Source organism: Ambystoma mexicanum, chromosome 1p (genome assembly GCF_040938575.1).
Source record: "Ambystoma mexicanum isolate Mex_15411 chromosome 1p, UKY_AmexF1_1, whole genome shotgun sequence".
In the NCBI taxonomy this organism is placed as follows: domain Eukaryota; kingdom Metazoa; phylum Chordata; class Amphibia; order Caudata; family Ambystomatidae; genus Ambystoma; species Ambystoma mexicanum.
In genome coordinates, this window is record NC_090921.1 from 241,912,348 (window position 1) to 241,929,549 (window position 17,202).

At 42.0% G+C, this 17,202-nt stretch overlaps 1 pseudogene; it reads right to left on the minus strand.

The window, feature by feature from the left end:
- The window catches only part of LOC138568627 (hydroperoxide isomerase ALOXE3-like), a 935,706-nt pseudogene that overhangs the window by 390,746 nt on the left and 527,758 nt on the right, over positions 1–17,202 (minus strand).

Genomic DNA, 17,202 nt, shown 5'->3' on the forward strand with positions numbered 1-17,202 from the left:
GAATGTTTTGTTTACACTGGCATTATCATTTTCTGAGAGCAGCATAAACAACAGCATGAGAATCTTTTTACAGTTAATGACATTTCTACAAACATAGTACTTAAACATCAGTGTATCATGGCCACCTTTCAAATTAACATCTATCTAGCCGACCTACACAACTTCTTTGCAGGGGCTCAGTTTTCTTCTGAATTTAAGTACCCAACCTATTAGATATATGTTGATTGGCAACGACATTTTAATATTAGTCCACAGTCCAATTGGACTGCAAAGCCACTAGATAAATGATCTTGCTATGTGACCACATATTATCTTCTTGAGCAAGCACGTGTTGATCAATCGTGAAGCACACCACCTCCAGAAACCAAATACTTGGGTTTGGAGATATTTTCTAGTAGGTCTGACATTCATTTGCTAAATGTTAGATCCAATAATTGGTTGCATTAGGAGCAAGACTGAATGCAATCGATAGTAATATTGGAAGATGTTCTGTTATTCCCATTATCACGCTTAAATGTGTTCTGGCCATAACATATGGCTTATAACCCAGAACCTGTACTTTTGACAAAACAATGAATAGGATAGACAGTACATTTTTGCGCTTTTGCCTAGTTTTTCCCAAGAATACAGTCATCACCAATTTTCCCTGAAATAGGCTTGACTTCCTTAAGTAACATGATTACAATCAGAAGGGGTACATACTTCCTAAATATCATGGCCTCTTCGGAAAACGATATGAGAGATTTAAGAAAAAGCTCTATGTTATTAAAACAACCCAAAAGCCTGTGCATTGTTAGTGATAAGAACAAACTATTTTTGAAGCCTATAGATTTTAAGTATGATAATGAATTCACAGTAGAGAGAAAAATTAGTGTTTATAAATTAAGCCAAAAGATGAGATTGGCTGACTTACTGGCAGACGCTGGAAGCAAAACCCAGCTTAAAAGATTGCTCGTGCCTTATGACTTTCTATGGCAGCAAACAGTTATGTTACGTACTTTCCTAACCGAAATATGTGTCGAATTCTACTGTAATTCTGTTTAAATTTGTTGGATACCCTCGAGATCATTGGCCCTTGTTTAGGCATTAATAGAGTTAGAAGAACATATAATTTATGCAAATCAGGTTATGATTTAGAATCTCTTAAACATCTAACCATTAGTCGTTCGTCTTCGATGGAGGAAAGGCTATGTTATTTTTGTAAATTTGTACATGATCCTCATTTTTTATTCTCTGATGGTTTTTGGTTTTGCTGCCTGGGCGGACAATGACTAGGGATACACTTAGCAATTACCCAATTTTGCCTATGTATCTAAAAGAGGCAAAAAGATGTATCCTGATCGTTAAATGAAGTGAATGTGGACAATGCTAGGACATTTTTAATGTATAAATGGAATCATTTTAGTGTGGATCTGATTTGGTTGAATGTGTTTTTTGCTATGTTATTTAGACGTTTGCAACTATGTGTATACGATCCATTGGTGACCGTTTTACATGTTAAAAGAAAAAGAAAAGGTAATTACATTTTTTGAGACTACCATCACAATTTTCATGGAGCAATACAAATATGACTTAATTGCAGCTGAGGAGCAGGTGTAAGTGCATCTAGGTCAACTGGCCTAAGCCACGCCCACCTGGTGCCTTCCTGCTTGCCGCTATTTTTCACCACTTAGCAAGCCCCACCCACCTGGTGCCTTCCTGCTTGCCGCTCTTTTTCACCACTTAGCAAGCCCCGCCCACCAGGTGCCTTCCTGCTTGCCGCTCTTTTCCCTACTTAAGGAGCCCTCCAGCCTCTTTTCCTTTGCAGCTATGAGCAGGTGTAAGTGGATCTAGGTCACCTGGCCTAAGCCCCGCCCACCTGGTTCCTTCCTGCTTGCCGCTATTTTTCACCACTTAGCAAGCCCCACCCACCTGGTGCCTTCCTGCTTGCCGCTCTTTTCCCTACTTAAGGAGCCCTCCAGCCTCTTTTCCTTTGCAGATGGGGAGCAGGTGTAAGTAGATTTAGGTCACGTGGCCTAAGCACCACCCACCTTCTTAGCCCTGCCTCTTCCTTCCTGCTCTTAATTCTTAGATCAAGGGCTTCTCTCGCCCGGGTGTCCTAAGCGAAGGGCAGTCAAAGAAAAGAGCAATTCCTGTTTGCGTCAAAGAAGTCAAAGAAAAGGGCAATTCCTGTTTGCGTCAAAGAAGTCAAAGAAAAGGGCAATTCCTATTTGGACCTGTTCAGACCAGGAGGATCCAGGACCCGAACCCCTGCTAAGACAGCAGGTAAGCATGCACCAACATGTGTTTACAACCTCTGCGCCCAAAGGTCGTCCCCACCCTCTCTGGTCCCCCCGTGTTGTTCCCTTGTGCCCCCCCCTTCCCGCACACAGGAGTCTGTTCTGCTACATTCTGGTTTCACCATCACTGTCTTGTGGCAAATGCTGGATTTTACTTTAATGGACTTGATTGATTCACGGTGCGTCACCCTTTCTCAACTCCCATGCTGGATTTCCTTTGCATCTTGTACTCATGGTGACCCTGAATCATGCTGTTCCCATCTTCATCTTGTATCCTGGGTTGCAACATTATGTGTTACTACTGACTTCTGCAGTTGTATGCGCTCTCCCCTCTTGCTTCTCCACTCTTTTTGACTGCTTACTCTCTGTTCTGTTCTCTCCTCCTCTCTCCCTTTTCCTATCTCCTCCCCTCCTCCCCTTACTTTCTTCTACTCACTTATTCTATCAGAATTATCCCTGAACCTATTATGATAGCAACCTCGTCTGTCGCTCCCCCGTCCCCTTACTGCCCCCCCCTCCCTCCAGCACTATCTGAAACGTTGTCAGGCCTAGTACAATAGTCGCTTGTTTTGTTCCTCCCCTCCCTTTCTGCACCCCTCTCCCTCACCTTTTGTTTTTCTCCGGCTCTACCAGAAATGTCGTCAGGCCTAGTACGGTAGTCACCTGTCTGTTTCCATTTCCTTCCCACTCTTCCCCACCCTTCCTTTTCTATGTTTTAGCTCTTGCACTATCTGAAATGTCGTCAGGCCGAGTATGATAGTTAATTTCACATCCTTACTGTTCATGGCCTGTAAGAATGTCATTGTATTTTCCCTTGTTCCCTCCCTTGCCTTGAAGCGCTTTGAAACTCATTGTGTATAAGCGCTATATAAATAAACTATCATACCATATCATTGTCCCTAAAAATTGTGTATTACCCGTTCAGTTCCATGCTGGTGTTAGTCCAGTAAAACCATATACAGGCACTGCCACAGTTTCCTGGGGCAATGTAAGTGCCAGCATGTTAATGTGTTTATTATTGTGGCAACACTTGCAGGCGTTTCCATGTGATAATAACCCCGCAAACATTTCGCCATACAAGAATGGCGCCGTATTTTTCCGGTGATATTACCATATGGAACCTGCGGGGGACACCCCTGTAACCCCCATATTTTTTTAGAGGGAGCGGGTGACAGCCCCGCAACCCCCGCTCCCATTTACAGCATAAATTATCCCCATAAATAAGTCGCCTATGCTGTTTCCCGGCGACTATATGTATGGCAACATTATTTATGGGGATAATATTACCTGATAACTGGCAGGCATGGCACTGATAAAATTGGCATGGCATTAATAAAATACCAAAAACTGGTGCCGTTTAAAACTGGATTGGCAAAGCAGAAATTGGCATGGCAATGTGTACACTGTCAGGCTGGCATATTTAGTAACCTGCTATGTGGTGGCAGCACACTTGTAACTCTTGCAAATCTAATTGTACTTTATTAACTAGCACAGAAACAATCATGTACATTAAAACATCTATATCCCCTGGCACAATCTATGAACGTGGTGTAAGTTCCACTGGCATGTGATTTACGATTGGCATTTTTCCCAGTGTATTGTACTGGCTGTCCCACTGTACCCGGCACCGTTTCAATGGTATGGCACAAACATGTATTTTCCTTCAGTCCATCGAGTGTTTCTCTCAGATGTACCGTTTTTAAATGTCACGTGCATAGTTTCCTGTATCACTCCTGTGTACTGTTGGTAGCACGGCATCTGAAGTATTGGAATATTTCGTGGGTTCCCCTGCAGAAAATACTGCATCCCCCAATGGCCTTTTTAATCTAATTTCACCCCAAAAGTGAGCTGAAAAATGTACCATTTTGACTCATTTCTAAAAAGAATTTCTTTGGGAGAGAATGCTGTCCGATTCCACTGAGCAGGTTCGACACTGATGGCCATGCTGGCTCGAGCCAATTTGTGGAACACATTTACACCCCGCCACTTTCAACATTCACAAGCAATCGCTGATGAAAAGTAGTATACATTTGCATAAGAAATTCACAAAAGAAACTGCTGTTAGAACAGCAGCCCCACCAAGACCTGTCTGCTAGGGCTATGCATAGCACTCTGCCCAACCCAGCCAGCCGCCCATCTAAAAGCTGACACGTCCTAGGGGGCAGAGTTTGTACTGCTGCATCCAACGCTGGGTGCAGCCTCGCTGCCCATCAAGGCCCGAGACCACCATGGGGAGTATTGTTCTCTGTTCATTCCAACACTGGTGACAGAAGGTAAAACATGCTGGTAGTGGACAGTTGAGGCTGTGGAATGATGGGTTAAATAAATATAATTGAAAAAGGCTATGATGTGGGGTCTAATAGAAACTGGAAACTTGAAAAGTTGGCAAACACTAGCAATCTTGTGGTGAATAGTTATATGGAAAACTAGTAAAGATCTGCCAACTGGTTATAACGAAAACTACCAATGACCTGCTTAACCGGCATACGTTAATATGATTTTTGGGAATAATGTAACCTGTTACTGATGTAGTAAGAGGGTTTGCTAGAAACTGGAAGTGATGTGCTAGCTATTTGTAATATAAAATGCAAATTATGTGCTGACTAGGTTCAGATAGTCATACTGTGCTCAACCAATCTCGAGAAGATAGCTCAGTGGCAATGTGCTCGCCTTGGAAGCAAGAGACACGGAGCAACTGAAATTTACCAAGAACAACTTGGACACAGGTTTTTGCTGGTAATTAGATTCAAATGATACATGCAGATCCTTTTTGTGGCATAAACTCTCAACTACACTTTGTAAAGAAGATCATCCCTAAAACAGTTCAGACATATGATAGGTCAATTTCATGTCCTTCTGTAAAGATCCGCAACACTGCAGCCTGCAAATGCTCGTCGCTTACTCAGTGCTGCTCTCTGCAGTGTCAATAGTCATCAGGTAGCTCATTGGTTGTATGTGTCAGCCCCCAAGATCAGATCCACTAAGCCAGCGCAGTGAAATTATACATGGCCCTTAGTATGCACATCAGGCCATCGATGAGGTGGTACAGCTGTCTGTACGCTACTTATGCACTCCCAAGAAAATGCTGGTCATTTGATCTCACTAAGGGAGTTCATGGAGAAAGGTTAACCTACATTGTTTTATCTTTAAAGATAAAAAGCAGGATGACCGCACAAAAGCAAAACACCCTTCAGCACCCACCAGACATCTATGGGATATTTCTTTTAAAGGTGAAGACATTTAACAGTGGTGGAAACAGGCACCCAGTAGCTTTGTCTGCAGACCACGGAGCTCTCTCGTCAGGTTGTCATGAGCTACTCCGAATGGAGTTCAAGGTCACACATGGGCTTGCATTAGATATTTAGATGTATATTGGTATTAAACGTAATAGAAATGCAGATGCGTTATCGATGTTTGCAAACATAAATGTTGTCACTTGTCTTCTCCGAGAAGGTGGAGTTTCAGCCTCTCTGGAATGTCAAAACTGCACGTGTTTTGTGAAACTACACATTTGCATGCAGGCTTTTCTTTAAGGTTTTAGTCAATTGTATTAAAACAATGTATAGCCTATCAAATCCTACAATTAAACACATTAAACATTTACAACACCTTATGTGACAGATATATACACATTCTCAGTAAACCCTCTGGTACTGTGGGAGGGATTAATCAATCCCATCAAGAAATGGTGGCAATGATTGATTGGGGCGTGAACCAATCTCTGGCACTGGTGAAACGTTTAAGATGGCCTTATGTGTCCAGCCTGTGTGGAAGGCAGTGCATGCGTTTGGTCAGTGCACACAACCTACCTGAAACATCAGTTCTGTGAAAACATAAAGCTTTCTTGATTTCATCAAATGAATTCCAGGAATCCCGGCGTAGGAGGAAGCCTTTCAGTGCTGTCTCCAGCCCTCTGGAAGCATGACAGAAAGAGCCATTATTGATTGCACACCAACACATCACAGAATATATTCTGATACACAGGATGATTGCTCAATTTCCTTTTTAACAACATCGACACTTTCTTATATCGTGCATAAAAAATGTTTGAGTGCTACTATTGACGACGTACGTATTTGGACTTGGTGTATTATGACAAAAACAGTACACATTTCTATAAATGTTATCAAATATCGCTGATAAAGGGTGTTATCTTGAGATCATATAATCCAATTATTTTGAAGCACCCATCCTATGTGGCAAGGTAGTGGGAAGAGCAATTAAGTTCTGTTGCATAGAAACAGGGTTGTTGGGCTACCGCGGGGTCCACCCTTAGCAAGGACCCACCCAGAAGAGTGTTCCTGTGCTCAAGGACATGCTCATACTATGATGCTCAGTCTGGAGACTGAATCTCCAAAAGGGAAATAATGGTTAGCGTTTTCCAGGGCATGGCTACTTAAATGAAACATCATCGAACCACAATTCAAAGTGCAGCATCTCCAGCAGGGCCATCTTAAGCAATTTTGGGGTCTGGGCATAGACACTTTTGCGTGGATACTCCCTTCCACTCCACGTCAGACTGGCTTGAACCAGAATAATAAACAAGAGGCATTTCAATGACAACATTAGCAGTCCAAGGTGAAAGTGCGGGACACATTTTACACACATTTTAACAAGCATTGGCAAAGTTAACAGTTGTGTGTGGTCATGAGATAGGCATTTGTCACACACTACCATATTTGTACTACCTGGGCATAAGATGGCAACAGCTGGAAAATGGTTTGAGTACCTGGGCATATAATAGCAGTGTTGGAAAAAATGCCTATCTAATAACTATGAACAAGTTTAAAACTGTTGACTTTTCAATGCTTGTTTTCACCAGGCCTTTAGAGCAAGGTCATGCGTATTGCTTATAAATCAGGTGGCTGAAGGCACACTTATTAAGCCATGTTTATTGCACCAGTAACACATTTACAATTTCAATTAAGACATTCATTCTCAGAAGACTGTTTAGAAAGAACACTGGCAGACCCATGTTTGACGTTAGCGCTTGAAAAAGCTCGCTCACAGAGATCCTAGGAGGAGGAGTTTGGGGCATGGAGGAGCTGGTGGTAGGTTGGAATGGCCATAGGGATTAGTATGGCAAAGGGCAGCCGTGGGTGAATAAATAACCAAGGGACACCTACAGGCTGAGTATCCCTCTCCTCACATCCCATCTGCCTTCATGCTGTACTCCAATGCAATAGTTTTGGAATATGGGTGGTGCTTTAGTGCCACCTGATAGCCAAAACTAATAATAGCAGCCACAGGAGGGTGTAGTTTTGGATGCACTAGACAGATCAGTAGCCGTATGAAATGACGCAGACGTTGGACTCATATTAGCATAGTGTAAACATGTTCAAGCATGCAGCTGGATTGGAAGCAATGGGAAAGATGCATACACCATTGCATGGAAGAGATAGTGGATATAAATTAGAAGCTACTCGAAAGGTGCATGTATGCTAACATAGACTCAGCTTAGAAGAGGACTATGGTTTTCACACTGTATTGATATTAATCAGCAAAGAAACACGTGACTTTTTGGTGTGCAATATATCAAGGCCACTATTATTATACATGAAGTAACACTATAGCCAGCTAAACTATGAATGAGCCTTTTTTGAAGAGCATATCATGAGAACTAAATCAATTCCAGGGGCTGACAACTTGACATGGCAATTTTGATAGGTTAGGCACCACACGATTAAATGAAATGACCAGGATCACACGTATTGGTTATGAGGTGAGGATGGGATTTTAGCCAATCTGCAATTTCTGTAATTGACACATTAGGCTTCATTATAAATTTGCCAGTATCCCGCCGGTAATTCCGGCGGGATACAGACAAAGTGACCTACCGTTTCCGCCGCCTGATATCCTGAAATTTCCAGGATATTACAAATCCCCATTCCATTGAGTCCCAAAGGACTCGGTTAGTGTACAAGTATCAGAATATCAATTGCTGTGGGTCTAAATATATAATCTGTGGGTTTCTATTGTATTTTAAAGCTTTAAATATACCCAACACTCAGACAGAAGCAACTAATTTATTTCTTGTGCTACAAAAGCACACTTGAAAATATTCTCAACAGAGGCCTGTGACATTTGGCCAGCTCTCTTCTGTATATGAGCCCTTCACTCAATGCACTACATGAAAAGAACGACCAGGCAACAGGCTAAACATTAGCACCAGTATATGAGAAGGCAGGCCTTCCCACGGATGGCAGTGGCATAACATGATCTGTCCAGCGTCACTGCAACGTCCACTCGCAAAGCCACGATATGAGCCTCAGCACTTTGGCTTCACACTCTTAAATTTGACTACCTAATCACCTTTCCCGACTAACACTTTATGCTCTTTACTTGGGTGGTTACTAGTTTTTACAACCCTCTTTTGGAGAAAAGAATCTCTAGACCTGCACCATGCTGATGCTATGTTACGTTTTATAGCTAGTGCTGTCTAATGATGTACACTGTTTTGTGGAGCAGCAGGTGTTACTATCACAAATGTATACATGGGAGTTTATCAACCTCAGACATAGGAAAAGTTGAGTGTTACTAGTAAGGTACACTCAACTTTTCCTATGTCTGAGGTTGATAACCTCCCATGTAACTTGATATCTGGCATATGAACATACATCTCTGTAATGACTGTTTATCACACTTCTCAAACAAATGGTGGCATTTAAATTCATCAATATCCATTTCGATTTTCAGGATTTGACGTGATCAGTATATTCCCCACAGAAGGGTGAGAATGCTACAGGAGTTGTGCAATAGTGAACGGACAAACTGGTGGACATTCACAAAATTGAGTGCATTTGGAATAAGGGCAGAGCGTGCGCTCTTTTCATTTGAACAGCGTGTAGCTGTGAAAATATATTCAGGCAGTCGTTTTAGCACTTTATCAGATTCCCATAAAACATCCTGACATGTTTTGTAAACAATGGGCACTGACCTTTTTTGGACCAGGCAGCCATGTGCCCCCTGCCTCCCCCAAAGGTGGAGGCCCAGGTTTAAAAGCCCCTTTTGTGCTCCCATAAAGATGTCTCTCATCCACTGCATACCGTGCTCTGTTGCTTCCTAGCTAGGTTGGTACTTTATATATCCAGTACATGCATAGATACTTATACATTCACACTCATATACATATATACATACATAGCAATGCTCGATATAAGGTCTTTGGATTATTGGCAAATACCTATTTGTCCCGAAGAGATAGTAACTATTATAATTAAGTCTAAAAATTCCATAGCCATGGGACCGGATGGTTTATGTAAATTGTCCTCGAAGGCAGATCCTCGTTTATGGTGCATTATACTAGGTGGATCATTCAAAGAAATAAGCAGGGACTGTATAATACCTTCCTCTTTTTGTCAAAGCTACATTGTACCGATTTTTTAAAAAGACCAGAAGGAGAATCCAGGTAATTATCGACCCTTGGCCTTACTCGATTCGACAAGTAAAATCTTTGCTACCCTTCTCTTACGAGACTTGGAGAAGTGGGCAGATGATAAGAATATAATATCAACATTTCAAACAGGCTTCAAGGGAAGGGTGGGCTTGCTTGCTAAACGGGCTTATTGTAAATATCCTTCAGCGACAGGCTTCCACGGAGGGAAACAGTCCACTCTGTATGGCTTACGTTGATTTAACATCAACTTTTGACAGTGTTAATAGAGCTCACATATTTAACAAATTCTTCTCATGGGTATACCGAGGGCTTGTTGAAAATCTTTTAAAATATTACACGGTACAGGTGCGACTCTGTCTGGCACTATCTATCTCAATTGCTTGATAGGCATTCTTGCTGTCCCTCTGCGGTTGGTTATTATTGGAGTGTGAAGTGTTGTTGCGATTTTCACCCTTCCATGCTTAATGTCATGCACCAGTGTGGCTGGGCTGCTCCCTGATAGCATAAATGACTCAATAAATGAAGAGGACAAGCTGGACGATGGCCTTGTCTTACTCTCTACTTCAGTTCCGTAAACATTTTGTCTGGTCTCATGCATTGAAGTACCACTAAGCTCAGTTAGAAGGACCACAAGAGGATGTATCTTGTGTGTATGCTCCTCTTCCTTACCATATTAACCTTTCCTCCAACAGTTCATTACAGATTTGATTGACCAAGGTCAAAGTGGAACTTTGTAAATCATGGTCCTTTGCAAGCTGCTCATACAGTTTCACAAAGGCTTTTAGAACCAAGTGCAAGCTTCAAAGGATGCACTTTGGACTGGTATAGGGACTTTCTAACTAACTGGGAACAATGTGTCCATTTGGAACATCTCCAATTTAAATTTCTGACAATAGGACGTGGAGTATCACAGGTTGCTCTACTGTCTCTCCTGCTATTTGAAACATATGGCACGTCTTCAACCACACGCTCCTGTTCGCTCTCTTAGATCCCATCATCTTATCAAACTGGTTCAACCCAGATTTAGGTTGGTGAAGGCCGGCGAGCACAGTTTCAATGTTCAAGGCCCTACTGCCTGGAACCTGCTACCGCTCGGCCTTAGAGCATCTGAGACGCCGGCTAAGTTTAAGAGGCAACTGAAAACGTTTCTCTTTGACCTGCCTCGTGGTTATGACTTCTTTTTGATTATGGAGTTCTTCACACGTTGATTCCTGAGTTTCTGCATTGGTCTCTCTTCTTCGCACAGTTCAAAAACTCTCTGTAGCGTTGTTTGTCCTGTCGATTATGTGTGCGTGCCCTGAGGCCTACGGGCATGTGACACAATGGTACAAGAATTTTAAATAGATAAAATAAATATTTGCTCCCACTTTTTTATTTGCCAGAGTCTATGGCCTGCATTACTTTTCCTATGTGGATGAGACGCACATTTTGGTAGGATTTCAGGTCATTCGGAGGACTTTTCTGAACATTCGTCTGGCTTTGAACTCATTCGGTCCCAGGTGTTTGAAAGCTGCATCCAAAACCTATGTCATGCTGCTAGGTCCTAGACACCTTTTAAATAATCCAGCAGTTTATCCACCACCACTAACTTTGTTAAGTCATCTGGTGACCTTTGTCAGGAAAATCAGAAACTTGGGGTTCTCATGGAAGCAGTCTGGAGTTTCAATGCACAAAATGGATCAATAGTTAAGAACTCTTATTTTACTTTACATCAATTGAAAAGGACCCTGACATTCATTCCCAACAACCTGAATTGAACCGTTGTTGCCGTTCTTGCTAATTCCAAGGTGAACTCTGCAAAGGCCATTTATTCCGCCCAATCTGCAAGTCTTGTCCGACTGACTGTTCAAATGCTGCAGTTCGGCTTCTTTTTGGCATAGAGAGACTCAAATCAGATTCTTTATTTCTATGGGAACTGAAGTGGTTTGTGGTTGATAAGCACATTATGTGTAAGATCTGCGTTCTGGTGCGTTAATGGATTAGTCTCTGATTATTTGTCCACAACACTCTGTCCCTATGTTCCTCATTGTACTGTAAAGTCATCAGGACATCATCTTCTAGTTGCCCCTGTATTTAAATTCTCAACTAGAGGAGGAAGTGGTTTCTTTGTGTAGGGACCACAGCTCTGCAATTCCTTCCCCATTCAGTGTCAGCTCTTGAATAATTTCAATTTTCAAGAAGGAAATGATGACACATTTGTTTGCTTATGCACACAGCCCTGTCTGTTTGGCCTATGTGTAAAGTGCCCACTGGTAATTAAGTTTGGTAGGTCTGCTCCATCATCAGCACTATGCAAACACCCAAATCAAATCCCTCAAATCATATCTATGCACCCTAGCACCCTTAGCAAGTTTCTATGGCCTTTATGGACCTTCAAAAAGGAGAGAAGACCCAATTTCACCATTCCTTCACTAGTCCATCTCCAATAGAGTCACCAAAGAGATCATATCTGGCCACACGCTCTAAAAAGGAAAAGATGAACAAGTAAAAGGAGGAAATCTCACTCCACTAGTGATTCCTCTTCTCCCATTAAACATCCTTCTTTTTCACTCCTAAGCAGTGTCTCAGTTTCCTGTCCGATAGTCTTCTGGATCTTATGAAGAATCAGCTCCTACACTGATGCTAGAACAATGGTACCTTCCCTTCGCCTTTATCTAAACCTGCTGAGTTGGATCATTTTCCTGAGAAGATGCTATGAATTCTTCACATAATCCTGAAGCCTGGCCCCTGGCCCTGGTGCATCTGCCTGCTGCTACTTCACTTTACTGCAGAAGTGAGTTTGATTCCCCCGAATTCATGCGTAGCAGCCCACTTCCGGGCGTCCAATAATCCAATATAACCTTCCTCATTCCAACTTCAGTAAACAGACACAATGAGCTGAGGTTTCTATTGCACCGATTTGTCCGGTGGCATTGGTGTCTGCCCAAACCCCTCTTCCACACTCCCTCTCAGCTTTGCCTAAGTCAAGGGCTTTTACGATAGTCCAGACTTCAATGGAACCATCCTTGACCATGTTCTAGAACATCTTTGATGAGGATAATGAATATCCCATCGCCTTTTGTTAGGACTGCATAGGTTCTGATGTGGACTCTCGCTGGAGTTCCTATAGGAATTCTTCTTTCAACAAAGTGCTATACGATAGATTTAAATAAAAGTTAACAGTGTTCCCGGATTGATACAAGAAATACAAAATGATGCTATAAATTAGGAAGATGCTTACTTTGATAGTTTTGCCCCATTTCCTGCCTAAGGTTCGGATGGGATTCCATCTTTGTTGGAGGAACGTTTTCATCGCCTGGAGCCTGAACAGGCTCACAGATTTTATGTCTCAACGATGAGAGAGATTCATATGGATGATCAATTTCACATGGGCTTTGCTGGACCCTGAAAATGTTGAGCCGTTACCCAGGAAATGGCGTTGTAGCATATACGCAACCTCATACTATCAATGTACCTCTTAAGACCAGTTTCCATTTTTTGATGGGGAAGAGTAAATGCATTTCCTGCTTCCTGACAAATACCTGGGTCTCACCTGACATCTGCACACTGCAGAAAAGCATGTGCACATTCATGTTGCATTACTACAACTATTGAAAACAATCTCATAGAAAATGGTCTGGATATGCCAGCTTCAGCAATCGTACTTCCACAAAATCATGATCGACAATCACCACCCTCCTGTCCCCTCCACTGGTGACTGTGTACCCAATGTGCCCTTGGCTCAGGACCCCACTACGGTGTGGGGTAAAAATACAGCCCCAGAGCGACAGAGATGGAGAGGCCATGCTAGGCCCCATTGTGAGAGTGAAGCTGGCTCAGTGTGGAGTTCCATTGAAATATAAAATCCAGTACAAAACAGTAATTTCAAGATGAGGCCTAGTGAATGAGTAAGAATGGGCCTCCCTCCATTTTGTTAGAATGTACAGGCATTCAGCAGGAAAAGAGTGAGACCTAGAACTGGAATATTGTTAACTGTGGTCGATTGATTCCAAGTACATGTGGCATTGCAGATGTTGACTTCATGTAAATGCCCCCTTTGACAGATTCAAAACTGTTTTTAAAACCGATTTAAAGTTGTATTTTCTGAAGGTTGGGCGCAGCTGAAAGGGCTGTGCCTTTGTAAATTTGAACTCAAGACCTTTGGCTGAGGACCCCGGAAGAAGAAGGTCTGGTTGTCAATTTAAATGCTAAGATACACAAAGAAGTAGATTGAAATGATGGGATTTACAGATAACACAACCAACAGAAATGACCTTGATAGTCAAGTTAAGCATTAATGGAGAGCTACCTGAATTATCCCTTTCCATTAGTCGGTAGGGGGGTGAAACTGGGTAGGCCGTTGCCACACTGTATTAAATTCTATTAAAATTAATTCCACTACTGAAAATCACCCTATCCATTTAAATTGCATTGTGTTAGGAACAGCCTGCCTTAATCATTTCCATTAAATTGTGGGTGGGGGGAAGCTGTGTAGATCCTTAGCCCCTTAAATTGAAGCTAAATCAATGAATTCCCATATAGAAAATCATGGGATGAGTGTTGTTAGAATTTGAACTTAACAAAGTTCATGCCCAGTGTGTTAGAGCCGTATAGACGATAAAAACGTGGGTGACTGTCCTCCTGAAACCCCTGACTCCTGTCCCGAAGGCAGGTTGTCCATAATCCCAAAATAAATCTATTGAAGACAATTCGAGGATGCAAAACGAAATTCCCCCTTTATTCCCTTGAATCCTAAACCAGAATTACCAAGCATAGCTTCTCATTTGAATGTGTGTTAAAAACAACTATTTCTCTTTGAGATCCCTTTCCCAACCTTGCATTTTAAACAAAACGATTTCCCCATTTATGTTCCTTTTCCAACTGTGCCTTTCAAATGAAAGCCTAAACACGAAATTGCCCATTGATTCGCTTGCCTCCCAAACCAGAATCCCAAAGCACTGCCTGTCCTTTGAATGTGTGTTGCAAAACGATGTTCCTATTATATTGTGCATGGTTTCTATTGGTTAATTTGCAATTAAATCTGCTGTAACTTGTGACTGCATGTTTCAAAATGTTAACAGTGTTGTTTTAATAACAGAAAGTAATTTGGAGTTCTGATATTGGGTGTTGCCAAAGCATTGGTGGCTGATATTGGCTGCTAGCCTTCTTTGTCAAACCTTAAATAAATAAATATAGATTTTTACTATGCACAGGCCTGGTTCCTAGTCCATTGGTGACACAGGGTATTTGTTGGTTTGGTGCGAGACGGGTTGGAGGCCTCATCAAAGTGAATCTGTTATAGCGGTTTGGGTGCACACCACCTTGCTTGGGGGGGGGAAGGAACTCCCTGAGTAGAGTGTGACCGCCTAATAAACTGCAACACCAGCAGACAGTCAACCTCAGGCCGCACTACTACAATTGCAATGGTGGCCAGACCCGCTAATCAATTGAAAGAGCATTTGGTGTCCTTAAGAACTGCTTTGGGCATCTTCTTCACATAACTGTTAATGCATGATTATAGCAACCAGATAACATCTACTTCATTGTGCCCAGGTGTTGCATGCTACACAATATCATCATCAGACACAATCTGCCCATTTATGATGAGGCAGACGACAAACATGATTCAGATGATTGGGCCAATGGCCATGACAATCAGAAACAGGGGCTAGGTAGAAAAGGGATATCTTAGAGGGTTTTGTGCTGCATGAAGAAATAATCAGCAATTTCCTTCTTTAGTTATGAGTGCATAACTACAGCATATCATTTTAGCCTATAACTTGTGGCTCGACAGATGTTTTAGCCTGCCTCTCCCATGATCCCTCACCATGAACGATATTGTATAGGGCTGACGGGAGGTTCAGAAACATCCCTACCTGGCAGGGGAAGAGATGGCTCCATGGAAGAGATGATGTCCGCTATCATATCCACCACCTGCAGGATGTCCCCTGCCTTCTTCTTCTGGATGAATGGTGTGGCCACAATGACAGCGTCCCTAGTCAAGTTGGAGGTGCGTCCCCGTTATTGTACTGTGTAGCAGACTGACAATGCTGGTTGGGGCAAAGGATGGATGGTGGTAACAGGTGCTGAGATGGTGGGCAGTGGAGCGAATATTTCTACCCTGATGCCTGGGGCAGGCTTCATTGATCCTTTAATGGGATCTTCATTGCCACAGTCATCCTTCCATCACCATTCACAAGACTGCTGCCATTTTCTACTCTGTGTAAGAGTACAGTTTGTTACAACGGTAAATGGAAACATGTATACTACTCATATCAGTGTCAATATTCCATTCACAGCTACCTTTAGGGAGTTATAGTGATCCACAGAAATTCTGAATTATTATTGTGTTCATTGGGAATACTTGACTTTTGAAAATATAAAGTAAAGTGGTGCAAGCATCTTCTCCTATGCATATAGTGATGGGTACATAAAGGTGTAGGTGGAAGACATGTGAGAGGAGATCATTGGGAGATTTAGGTTCTATTGATGTATTGATATTTAGCAAGGAGTTTACAGCCTACAAATGTATCAAAGTGTAAAGCCAATCCAAAAAAAATAAAGAGCTGCAAAAAGATGGAAAATCTAACAAAGATAAAAAAAAGAGAAAGACTCAATTTAAACAAAAGAAGGAGTACACTAAATAACAATTTTAAGGCTGAATACTTTCTGTTGCAGTCAATATGCTTCTCCAATAATTCAGGTAGATTGCCTCTTCTACATTGGACAATGATACAATCAGTATGAGCACACTATTCTGGAGTATAAATTCTACTCAGATGGAAAGTCACTCTGCAATACTGTAGTTAACCCAATTTCAACTTTTAGCCACATCAAGATCTTGTTCAGGAGTAACTCCCAGGATTCATGACCCGAGTGTCTGGGTAAATTTGATATAATAAAAGTCTAATTTATTGGTTGACTGAATAAACTATGCTATTGGCATATCCTTTTTGAATTTCAGAAATCTCTGATTGTTTCTTGACAAGAGATGGGGATTCTCAGTCGTCAATGTACCAAGTCGTTCTGAGCAGTCATTTGGGCAGGACAAATGTGGCTGTGGCATGTGCATACATGAACTGGACTGCCACTCCCCGAAGTAAAAAGTGCACCATTCCAATGAACCTTCTAGGCGGCAAGAAGCAAAAGAGACAAGTTGGTTTGCCTAGTTTAGTCTCTATTTTCTTCCAGTGGTGCTCTTGTGGGGAGAATTAAAGGCAAATTAAGACTGTCTGAGTTCAAAGTGAGAGGTACTTGAATAGTGCCCTGTTTCTGCATCACTTCCATCACATTTCTTCCATTGCTATAAATCTGGTGAACGTGTGGGATGCAGGTATTCATCTGCACACCTGAGAGACAGCACATGACACATGGTACGGATAGTGCCACAGACTAAACCATCTCAGGAATAACAATCTCCCTTGAGTACCTTTGAATAAAATGCAGGGTTTTACCAATGGAAAGTGATAACAGGGGAACTGTGCCTGCTGTACTGGAAAATATGTCTGACAACAATATAGAAACTTGATGTATGAAATTTATCGTATT